The sequence below is a fragment of the Ailuropoda melanoleuca genome, chromosome X (assembly GCF_002007445.2).
Source record: "Ailuropoda melanoleuca isolate Jingjing chromosome X, ASM200744v2, whole genome shotgun sequence".
In the NCBI taxonomy this organism is placed as follows: domain Eukaryota; kingdom Metazoa; phylum Chordata; class Mammalia; order Carnivora; family Ursidae; genus Ailuropoda; species Ailuropoda melanoleuca.
This window is the reverse complement of record NC_048238.1, coordinates 6,026,347-6,038,284: the sequence shown is the minus strand read 5'-3', so window position 1 is coordinate 6,038,284 and position 11,938 is coordinate 6,026,347. Positions and strand designations below refer to the sequence as shown.

General features: G+C 52.8%; 1 long non-coding RNA gene across 1 annotated transcript; it reads right to left on the bottom strand.

Moving 5' to 3' along the window:
- Positions 1-205: 205 nt before the first annotated feature.
- On the bottom strand, positions 206-3,962 carry LOC109491193. Its single transcript, XR_002144526.2, has 3 exons — positions 3,867-3,962; positions 1,344-1,469; positions 206-845 (listed from the first exon to the last, which is right to left on the bottom strand). It is a non-coding gene; the product is annotated as an uncharacterized LOC109491193 (long non-coding RNA).
- Between the last annotated feature and the right edge of the window lie 7,976 nt (positions 3,963-11,938).

Below are 11,938 nucleotides of genomic sequence, written 5' to 3'. Positions count from 1 at the left end.
TGGAATGCTGGAAGAGGTCTGGAATGCTGGAGGACGTCTGGAATGCTGGAAGAGGTCTAGAATGCTGGAGGAAGTCTGGAATGCTGGAGGACGTCTGGAATGCTGGAAGAGGTCTGGAATGCTGGAGGACGTCTGGAATTCTGGAGAATGTCTGGAATGTTGGAGGAGGTCTGAAATGCTGGAGGAAGTCTGGAATGCTGGAGGATGTCTGGAATGCTGGAGGAAGTCTGGAATGCTGGAGGATGTCTGGAATGCTGGAGGAAGTCTTGCAGTGCCTGAAATGGAGAAGAGATCTGCATCCAGAACATTCCAGGAACTCCCACCAGTCATTGAGGACAACGGGAAACCTGACAGGAGACAAAGGAGTGACGGGGACGGGCCAATCCCACAAGAGCAGCCCCCAGGGAGTCAGATGTGTGGATCCCTGCTTAAACTCACCAGTGAGCAGAGGGGACATGACACCACCCGAGGGGGGAAAATGGCATATGAGTGTGTGCTGAGGGGGTGGGCGTGTTGTGCTGCCCTGTGGGCATTCTGGAGAGTGTGTGGCAAGGCTGGGGTAAGGGGGTCCTGCTCTGTGCAGATCCCGACACACGAGCATGTGGCCTCCCAGGTGGTGCCCACGAGTGCATCCTTGGGTGTGTTGTGCTGTGCAGGGCGAGCCCAGCAGGGCTGAGCGCTGCTGAGGGATGGCATGGCCTCCTTCATTCTCAAGTCCATGTTCCAGGGGAGATGGGGATGGGCCCCGGGAGGCTCGTCCTTTGTTCCTCCTGTTCTGCCACCCCCTGACTCAGCCCGTGTAGGTTGAAGTTGGTGTGCATGGCCGTGTCAGGGTGTTCCAGCCCCTGGAAGGAGAGACAGAACATGGCAACAGTGGTTTCTTTGTGGGGCCTGGCCTGGGAGCAATAGCCTTCGCTTTCCCCGGACCCTCACTGTCAGAACGCAGCTACGTGGCCACCCCCAGGGGCAGGTCAGGGGATGCGTGCGAGGATTAATGAACACTAGAAAATCTATCAATAAAGTAGCCACATATTCCAGTTCCTAGTGATGCATAACAAACTATGCCCAAACGTGGTGGCTTGCACCGCTCAGGACTTCATGGGCCAGAAATCTGGGGAGACCGGACAGTTCTGATCGGGTGTCTTGTGTGGTGCTGTCTCAAGCTCAAACTTTCAGAAGTCTAAGATAGCTCAGTCTAATGGCTGGAGCTCGATGCTGACTGATGGCTGGGGGCTTGACGCAAGCCTGGCACTGGTGTCTTGAGCACCGTACTCAGACTTTCAAACATAGCAGCCAGCTTCCCCCAGACAGAAAAACCCAGGGAATGAGGTGGACTTACTGACCTGCCTTGGAGAGTCGTCCAACATCATTCCACCGTGGAGTCATTCCACCATGTTCTTTGGTCCAAGAAATCATGTCTTTTCAGATTCCAGGGGAGGGAACAGAGACCCTGCTTCTCAGTGGGAAGACTGTCAAACAATTGTGACAACTTTTCTTAAACAACCATACCACACAGTGAGTTAAAGGGAGAATAATCAAATCATGTTCTACGTAAACACAAAAAATTCCCATAATGACATTTAACCCTTATCTGAAAAAGTCTCAGGAAACAAATAAGAGAAGGACATTTGCTACTGAATGGGGGAAGGGAGAATGGGGTCTGGGGACAACTCGTTTCTGCCACAGAACGGGGGTCAACGCAGGCTGCACAATCCCAGAGGGCGGCTAGCATCCACTGAGACGTACAAGCAGGCTATTGAGAGAGACGCGACACATGAGCTGAGGACCACGGTAGCATGGACGGGAATGTGGAACCCAGCCGCAGTCTAACCGAGGCCTTCACACTTGAATACGTGCAGCAAGCACTTGGGGAGGGTGCTCACGTCCAGGCAGCGGCCTGGGAGGCTCACGGACACCAGGCCGGCGGCAGAATATGGAGCCTTCCCCAGGGCACGGTGCTATGAGTCCCTGCAGCGGAGGGAGGGGGCACAGAGGAGGGGTGATGTGGGCCCCCGGGAACAGCGGGGGTTCTAGCGGTCCCCCACGTGGGGCTGACGGCTGCCTGAGGGTCTTCCTCGTTTTCCTGGGCTGACCCGTCCCTGGGTGGCCTGCGCCCCTTGGAGAAGATTCATGTAGAACGACCCGCCCTCCTCCCCGATGTTTCTGCAGAGCATCCCGTGCCTATAATCCTCGCGTGCTTGCGTGTCTCGTGGACGAGCTCCAGTGGGTGTGCTCCGGGATATGTGTTCACAGCCACATGATTCAGCAAATTCGCGCAGCTCTTACGGATACCTGGATTCTGGTGTGACTGTAATACTGGGAAGCGCTGGCCGAGCCCCCCCCACAGCTGCACAAGCACAGTCAGCATTTTCCCGCCCCAGTGAGTCCAGACAAAGAGGGATTTAAACTCTGCGGAACCATTTACTCCCATCGCCCAAGTTTCGGGGATGCTGGTTCTCCTGGAACTTCCTTGGGAGTAATGAAGTATTTCACACCGCGTGCAGTCTTCACACTTCACCCTGGAAATGAGGACGGATCTCGAAGAGAAATCGTGATCATTCCAAGTGGCTTTTCTGTTCAGAGTGTGGCAAGCAGGCTCCTCCGCTGGGAACGAGCTCTCCTTCTGTGCCACGCGCCCCTCGAGGCCAAGAACACTGAATGCCCCTGGGGTGCTCTGCCCATCCATCCGTGAAATGTTCTGCGACCCCTGGGGGAACCCTGAGCCCCATGGCACCCATGCATCTCGGAAGCTCAGGTTAGCCCCTCTCTGCCACTGGGAGCCTTCTCCAGATTGTGCAGTCCTTCCCTAGGACGGCGGACTCAGACCCACAGGCTTCCCTCCTGGAAGATGGGCCTGGGGCACCACCGCTGGGACACCGGGTCACTTGCTGGAGCGTGTGGACTGGCCAGCCCTGGGCCACCAACAACACAGGGGCCCTCTGTACAGAAGGCCCAGCAGACAGACTGCGGACACACCAGGATTGAAAGCAAACTCTACGAGCTGGCGTCTGTCTAGATGCCCCAGGGATCGGCACAAGGCTCAGGGAGAAGCAGGTGCACAAGGTCCGAAGGGGAGGTGAGATGTGACCGCACCTGCGTGGGAGAGCATGGGCAGCGGGCCTGTGGCTGTCAGGGTTGTCTTGCCAGCTTTGCGGAGGACGCACGGCACAGCCATCTTGTTCAGAGTAGTGAGGGTACCATCTCCTTGGGGCCTGACTCCTGGAGTCCACTCTCGGCTCCACATGTTGGGGTCGCGTCCTGGCCTGAGGATGCATCAGGGAAAGCTGGCGTTCTTCCTACCTTGGGACTGAGGTCTGACTCCAGGTGTGGCTTCTAGGGGCCATCCGAGGATGACTCCAAAGCCACACCTGTCCCTCCGAGCTCAACTTCTGTTTTGGACACTTTCCCCAGGAGCTGCTGGCGTGGCTCGGGGAGCAGACATCCGGAAGCCAGGCTCCCTGGCATCCTGACACAGCCACAGAGCGCCCGACACGAGCTGCACGTCCGCTGCCTCAGAGCCCACCAGCCGAGGACATCATGCACTCAGGACGACAGCCCAAGGAAGGCAGGGACGCAGGAAACGATTTCAGAGGGCGCTGCCACCTACTGGCTCAACCTTCCAGCTCCCAGCCTCCTCTGTGTCCGTCCATCCACCCGTCTGCACGTCTAAAAAACAGGCTCCATGAGGCCCACGCCTCGCAGGCGCGTGGTGAAGGATGAAGTATTTTCTAAGACTGGCTAATGCTACACACTGGGTCCCCTCAGATTCACAGGTGGGAGCCCTAACCCCCCATGGGACTGTGTGCACACAGGGCCTGGCAGGAGGTGACAGAGGTTCCGTGAGACTCCAGGGCGGCTGTGCTTACCTGACAAGAAGGAGGACCCAGCGCCCTCTCTCTCCACCGAGAAGCTGGCCGGCACTTTGACCTTGGACATCCAGGCTCCAGGGCGTGAGGGGCAAATTCTGCGCGGGGCTTGCTTGCGGCGCCCCTGGCGGACGGAGACAGTTGTCAGCAGCTGAGCACATGTTTGTGGCGGCTGCTGTTTTACTAGCAGTGACTGGAACCCCACTAGGGGGCTGGGTGCATGGGGACTGCTGTGCTGTGCTGCTGTCCAGGTGACAACGGTCTCTGTGTCCCGCGGCACCACGTTGTCCGCGGAGCTCAGGGGCAGCTGTGATCTTGCTTCATCTCGATTGTCGATGAAGCAGGAGGAGGAGGCTGAAGTTGCAGAGACTGAAAATATGCTCCTTCGTGATGAGAGGATCCTAAATTAAAACACTGGGATGCATTATGCAAGCAGGCAGTGGGATCTCCTTCAGCGTGATTTGGAAATAGATCTGGGATCCCATCTCTAGGGTGGCTTAAAAAAGGTAGAAAAATGGAGTGAAGTAATTTTAGCCCAAGGAAACATCAGTGTATTCACGTATTCCAAATCCTTGGTGTTCTGGCCTCGCCCGTGCCCAGAGATCTTAGAAAAATACATGGCTCAGGGGCCGTATCTCCCTGGCTTGTTACATTCTCTTTCCAATGGGTCGATTCAACACAAAACTGGTAGTTCAATTAAGTTGAATTAGATACTGCGAGTCAGTGTGGGCTATTTTGGGCTGAGATTCATGCTCTGGTTCAGCTGAACTTGTCAGTCTTAAGGACAGGAAGAAAACTGACATTCTGGGGTTTTTTTTTTTTCATCACCTTATGTGTGCCAGGAACGGTGCAGGTTTTATAGGGGTGAGGGCACCCCAAACCTACCTGATATTATGAAGCACGTTGGGTGGGGGCCTGTGGGGAAGAAGGATTTTGAAAAATACTGATTCTGAAATCTGTATTTAAAAAAAATCACCCCTTTGCTCCTTGGAGAAATGGCTGATCCCAGCTCTGGGGCATGGAAAGTAGGAGATGTGCCTGCGTATCCGAGCTTTCAGAGAGCAGGGAAGCCCTCAAAGACACAGCATGCCAGAAGGACATGGGGGCCAGCTTGAAGGGGCTCCTGTTGGCCCAAGGAAACTCCACAAGTCCATAAAGGGGCGAGAAAGACAGAGACAGACAGAGAGAGAGAGAGGCAGAGAGAGAGAGAGCACCCCGCCCATCTTCATGGAGGTGACCGTCATACCCAGTCTCTCCTAGGAAGCTGGCTACTACTGGGAATACATGCAGCGGGGGAGGAAGGCAGAATAGGGAAGGAGCGGGTGTGCGGCTGATTCAGGAAATCGTCATGAACAGCATGAGCAATCCGGCGAATGCTCCAGGGAACAGAATGCCCACAGGTGCCAACTGTCACCGGATTTACACACTGACCGCGGAGACAGAGGCCTTCACACCTAACCCCCGGCCATGGGAACACAGTCTGTACTTTTTTTCTTTAATCAGTTAAAACTGAGGAAACAATATCTTGGCGCACAGGGGCCCTTCTCTTCCAGAATGTGGCCCTTGGCCCGGACCTTCCCAAAAGAGATAATGTTTCTGTCTCTTGCCCAAAGTCCACTGGGCTTCTCAAGAAGCTTGCAGGGAATTCTAGACAAAGCGGACAACGCCACTTCCAGGAGCACCACTGCTGACCACGCGCAAGGTGTCCCCCACTCCCTCAAGCCCTGGCCTGCTCCTTCCATGCCCATGCTTGGCAGGCCCCTGGCACCCTGCACCACAGCTGGACAGCCCTACAAGGAGCCAGAGGGTCCCTTTTGGGGCCACGACACCCATGCCAAAACAGGCCACTTTGCCATATCGGTGATTTTGAGCCGAAGACTCATGAGAAAGAGCAGCGCTCTGCCCCTGCCCCATTTGCCTAAAGCCAGGACATCAATCCTGTCTGTGAAGGTGTCTCCCTTTCCCAGACTAGCAAGGGGAGGGTGGGTGCTAGACTCTCACCCACCCTAAGCAGGCACATTGGTCCTAAATAACCATACCCTCATTATCTCCCCCATGTCTACCATCCCTGTTTGCTGCCCCTGAAAGCTTAATCCCCTTCCTCTGGGTTGTCACCTGGCTGCAAATGTTTATTCTTTGTTCAGATGTGTGTGAACGTGGTTCCAATGCCCCCTCGCTGCTCCAGGGGGCCTCTCCTGTGAGGGTGGTAATCCACCTGCTAACAGACTCCGCTGTTTCTACATGTCACTCTGTCTTGAGTGGGTCAACCTTCAGGGCCCGTGCCTGGAACCCAGGAGGGAGAGAAGAAGCTTTCTAACCTCCCTTACATCCTCAGCAAGCGCCTCCTAAATGCCTGGGGGTGTGCCTGTGGGGTGTTGGGAAAGTATGAGCATGTAAGACGAAGCCTGTCCTTCAGGGGCCTCAACCTGTCCAGGCTCAAACTGTGCTCACAGCACCGGTGCTGATGCTCAGCTTGTGGATGGCCCGCCCCAGGAGGCATGGCTCGTGCAGCTACATCCTCCACCTTTGGGCCGTGGTCTCTCCATGCCTCCTCCCCTCAGGCCCTTCCTAGGCTCCTGTGTATCACAAGGCCAACAGAGCAAGGAGTAGGAGAGCTTATGAACACGAAGGCGACTCTCAGCAAGCTAGGAGACAGAAAACATAAGGCAAATGCAGGACTGAATCCCACCCACTCCACTACAAGGCTCAGCTGCGGATGGTCCACCTTGTGTGGGATCCTTGGGGACATCTCATGACTTCCCTTTCATTCTGTCACTGAAAGATGCCTCCCTGAACCCCTTTTCTTTTTTTTTATAATAATTTTTTATTATGTTATGTTAGTCACCATACAGTGTATCCTTAGTTTTTGATGTAAAGTTCCATGATTCATTATTTGCATATAATGTTGGTTAGTAATTTTATGAACAAATGTAGAATTTGTTCTAATTGAAAATGCTATGTACATAGATAAAATTCATCTTACTATCAAAAAGAAAAGAGAGAATACATACGAAAGACATGAGTGAATATCTGAAGGAGCTTTTTAAAAAAGTAAACAATTTTTCAACTCGGCAACTTGGGCACTGTATTGTCAGTTAGAAATTCCTTTTAGCCACACTCACAGCAGAAGGCTGCTGAGAGCTTTGTAGGCTAGAAAATCAGAAGCCACCCTCTCGTGTCCTCAGAAGTGTCTCTGCAGAGCCTGGGTCCACAGCTGGACCCAGTGTCAGCCCAAGTCCAAGGCTCGAGTCTTTGGTCCTTGGGAAGAGCAGCAGTATTTGGTTCTGCTCTTCATCTTGGCAGAGCATCTTCCAACAGACAAGGCGTCTGTTGTCTCTAGACCTGAGGCTGTAGCTACGGCTTACCTTTCTAAATTCTACTTTATCTTTGTGCTCAGACACCCTAGAGCTGCAGTTGGCGTAAGTGAATCAAACACAGCAAATAATAATTAAGCCTGCAGAGAATTTTGTGTGTGCCTATCAGCATATCCAGGACTCTCTTGGAATCTTTTGACATTTAAAAAATCTAATATGAATTTCATTAGTTTCTTTTGCCCTTCTCTCAGAGACTTCCAATTTTTACAAAAGAACAGATCTCATGTTCCAAATTATAAGTGCTCTGGTAAACCACATACCCACCATATTGGGTAGCTTGCTCTGTTGTGGTTTGGTTGTGTGCTTGTTCATTTGATATGTTTGTTGTGTAGTTGATCAGTTAAGTGGCTGGTTGGTTGGTTGTGTGGTTGTTTATGTGTTTGGTTGATTATCTGTGTGATTGGTTGGTTAGTTTGTGGATGTTTTTGTAGTGGTTGGTTGTATGCTTGGTTGGTTGTATGGTTGGTTGACTGGTTTTGTGGTTGGTTGGCTGTGTTATTGGTTGGTTGGTTGGTTACTGTGTGGTTGTTTGGTTGGATGGTTGGTTGTGTGGTTGGTAAGTGTGTGGTTGTTTGGTTGGCTGTGTGGTTGGTTGGTTGCTGTGTGGTTGGTCAGTGTGTGGTTGTTTGGTTGGTTGTGTGGTTGGTTGCTTGGTGTGTGGTTGTTTGGTTGTGTGTTTGTGTGGTTGGTTAGTTGGTTAGTGTGTGGTTGTACAGTTGGTTGGTAATGTAGTTGGTTGGCTGTTCCTTTGTGTCTTGGACCCCAGATGCTGAATTAATCATGCTGTTCGTTTTTCCCTCGTGATCACTCTTGATCCACACAGTCTTTTCTCCTGCTCACTCTCTTTTACCATCACTCATCCACCTCTCTCCTTGATTCCCCACATCACTCCAATCTGTCCGTTGTAGTCATCCTATAACTTATCTTTTTATTTCAATATTCTCATAAAATTGCTACTGTTGTTTCACCTATGCGCAGTTTTAACTTATGTGAACATTCCGCCATGTTTCTTGCTTTTTTCTCTGTTCGGTGCTCTGTGTTTAGCACTCTGTCTGTGTTCAGCGCTCCATCTGTGATGCTAGTGTCCACCTAATGTGTTGTTCTAACAGCTACACCAACACCTGGCATGATCCAGCTTTCCAAACCTTTTTCCCCCCAAGAACCTTAGAAAGTTCTGTCTGGCTCAGCTCTGGAATTTTAAACCAGCACAAAAGTTTCCCTAGCATAGTTGGCTTCCTGTGCTTTGGAACGTAGGGTCTCTCTCAGGGTTTGACTGTGCATCCCATTCTATAGCCCTTGGTGCCTGATTCCAGCCTCCCTTTCTGGTCCATGGTATGCCACACACCTCGGTCCTCTCTGCATGACCTAACTGGGATTCTAGGCCTTCATCTATTCATCTGTCCACTCATCCCACCATTGTTTATTGAGTCTTCCTCTGCCAAACACTGGGCTCCAGGACCAAGGACGGGATGTAAGCCACATCAGACAGCGCATTCCCCAGAACATGCTGCAGTCTGCAGGCAGACACAGTGGTCACTGTCACACAGACAAACACATGGTTACATGTGGTAGGTGCCATGGAGGAGTGGTTCCAGGGCTGTCAGAGCATGACCCCCAGGGGTGCGATGAAGAAACGGTTGAGTAGCAATCCCAACACAGAACAGGGAGCACTCCTGACGCCTCAGTGTAGCCGGGAACCCTGTTCTTAGCTGCACTGGTCCCCATCCATGGAGCCTCTGCTCGTCTTCTCTAGACACTCAAGCTCCATCTTGTGCTGGGGTAAGGAAGGCACAGTCGTTGGCTGCACAGAGCTGAGGAGGGGAGGTCTAGGGATCAGAAAGCTTCTTAGTGGACTGCCAAGGAATCTTCCTTATTTCAGCCCTGAACTTCACACTTCTTCTTGAGAACCTGGTCTTGCTGAATCTTGAGCTTCTGGCTGTCTTAGTCAGCTTGGTCTGTGTCTTAGTCAGCTTGGTCTGTGTCTTAGCCCGTTCAGGCAGCACGGACTGAGTGGGTATAAACAGCAGACCATTCCGGAGGCTGGGAGCCTAAGATTAAGGTGCTGGCATTAGGTTCTGGTGAGGGTCCTTCCTGGCTTGTAGACAATGCCTTATCGCTATGTGCTCACATGGTGGAGAGGGAGTGAGCTCTGGTCTTCCTCTTCTTACAGGGGTAGTAATGCCACCATGGGGCCCTGCCCTCATGACCTCATCTGACCCCAAGTGCCTCTCAAAGGCCCCATCTCCTAATACCATCCCACCGGGGGTTAGGACTTCACTGTGGGAATTTGGGGGGGCACGTGGGCATTCAATTCATAACATGGGCTATTCTTCTGAATAAATCGTGTTGAGTGATTGGTTGTGTGGTTGGTTGGTTGTATGGCTGGTCAGTGTGTGGTTGTGTGGTTAGTTAGTGTGTGGTTGTGTGGTTGGTTAATTGGTTGGTTGTGTGGTTGGTTGGCTGTTCCGTTGTATCTTGGACCCCAATTGCTGAATTAATCATGCTGCTCACTTTATCCCACGTGATCACTCTTGGTCTGCACACGGCCTTTTCTTTCGCTCACTCTCTTTTGTGCCAAGAGATGAGGATTTGATTTTCCAGGTGCCTTTAAAGCAGCCCCCTTACAGGGCAGTCACTCATCCTGAGGGCCTTGGTGGTGGCTCCCAAGCAGCAGGGAGAGATGCGAAGGTGGGAAAAGGCCTCCTACGTGACAGCATCGCCAGGGCTGCTGACCCTGAACGCCGGTGGTGGGAGCTACGGCTCTCTGTGCCGAGGGCCTGGCTTCCCAGGAAGCCCATTATCCCTGAGCGCGAACCTGCTTCCGGCCTTCTGTAAGCACAGGGGAAGGCACCCCCAGGCCAGGACGGGTCCCTGCCGCACCCCGGCCTGCTGCCCCTGCACCCCACCGGCCAGTTCCAGCCGGCCTGCACGTGCTCTCCTGCACCGTGCCCTTGCATCTGCACACCGAGTCAACTTCAGTAGAATAATGACAATTCAGGCCACGTTTTATTTATGAATAGAGTCTGCGGGAAATTCCCATTTGTCTTTTCCAGTTTGCCAAGCATACTTTAGCCAAATAACAAGGTCATGAAAATTACCTCTTGTGCCACAAGAGTCAACATGGGGTATTTATTCTGTAAAGCAACCGTCAGAACGGCTGACCCAGGACCCGGGAATGGGCTGTTTCTGGACCTTTCCTTTCCAGGCCTCGGTGTGTTGCCCACCCCAGTGTGGCCTGGTGACCCGAGTTCCTCACCTGTGGACCTATGGCAAGCCTCCTCCAGACTTGGTCCACATGGCTCTGGCCCGCACCTGGCACTGACTGTCCCCCATCCCACAGTTCACCAAAACATGGACTTTCTTTTAAACAGCTGCACACATCCCTCCTTGCTGTCCAAGCTGCCGGGATCCTGAAGCAGCACGGATGAATGTGCATTTCACCCCCAGAAGGTGCACATGACCCAGTGTAGGGGCATCTGTCCTTGGGGGCTGTGCACACCCCCCTGCCTACGTCTGGTCTCCCTCTCCTGGGGTGGCACTGTCCCTGGTGACGAGCTTCCTGCAAGGCGAGCAGTCCCTGGTACAGAAGGAAGAATCGGTGTCCCCCACAGATGCGGCAAAACATGGTACTTCTGACAGACGCAAGAAAACTGCCTTTAGTTTACCGAGAAACAGAGCTGGCTCTGCGCGGGCTTGTCGTGTGCTCACTGGGATGTGGGACATCTGAAGGTCAAGTGGCACCTGGGAAACTGCTGCGTGCAAGTGTCCTGCATGTGGTGAGACGGTGGTGGGTACCCCGCCCCTCCTGGAAAGGCCCCCTGGACCAGATCATCACGATGACACCGCGTGCACCCCTGTGATTAACAGAGCTCATGTGGAACTGCTGCATGTCACCTGACGTCTGCTCCCTGGAACGGCCTCGGATGGCTGGCTGCCATCAGTCAGTGTCCACGCTCGTGCTGGAATGTTCCAATCCCTTCACACAGCATGCATTACTTTAGGACAGACACATTTCCCACAAGGGCTGTGGTGATTGATTTGAGGAGCAGATATTCTTGCAGTAATTTCCAGCAAAGGTGTGTCAGCTCTTGTGAGTTAGCCTTGCTGGCGCAGACAGAAACAGTCATGGGACCGGTGATGCTCTGTTTTCCTCCTGCTCAGCCAAGGCCAGGACCAGCCCTCCTCCCAGATTCCCAGATGCCCTCCTCTGACCTATCTTTCAGGGAGCAGTGCACACACGCCTCCCTCCCTAGGTATTCCTGGAAGGTGATTTCTCTCTACCCGCATGCCGACAGCGCGTTCCCCACACTTTGTACCCACACTTACATCTCACGATCTACTTCTTACCTGAATGTGTGGCACTGAGCACACCCCAGCCTCTGGCCACCAGCTTCTCTTGCAAAACGGAAGGGGCTGAATGACCCAGTATGAGTGACCACAGCCAACCACGCGCCTACCTCTGCACAGTGCGTTTCTTGAAATGTCCGCTAAAGGGAGAAAAATAAGAGGGTGTAATACTTGGAGTCCATCTTAGTATTATTTTCTGGAAATCTATATTTAAGTAGCTAAAAGGAAGATAAAATCAAGAGGTGAGAAACGGGCTCATTTGGGGGAACTTTAAAAATCTGGGCTGAAGGAATTGCTGAAGGCTATTGTGCTTTCCCCAAACAGAAGACATTATCTGTGTGTGTGTGGGGT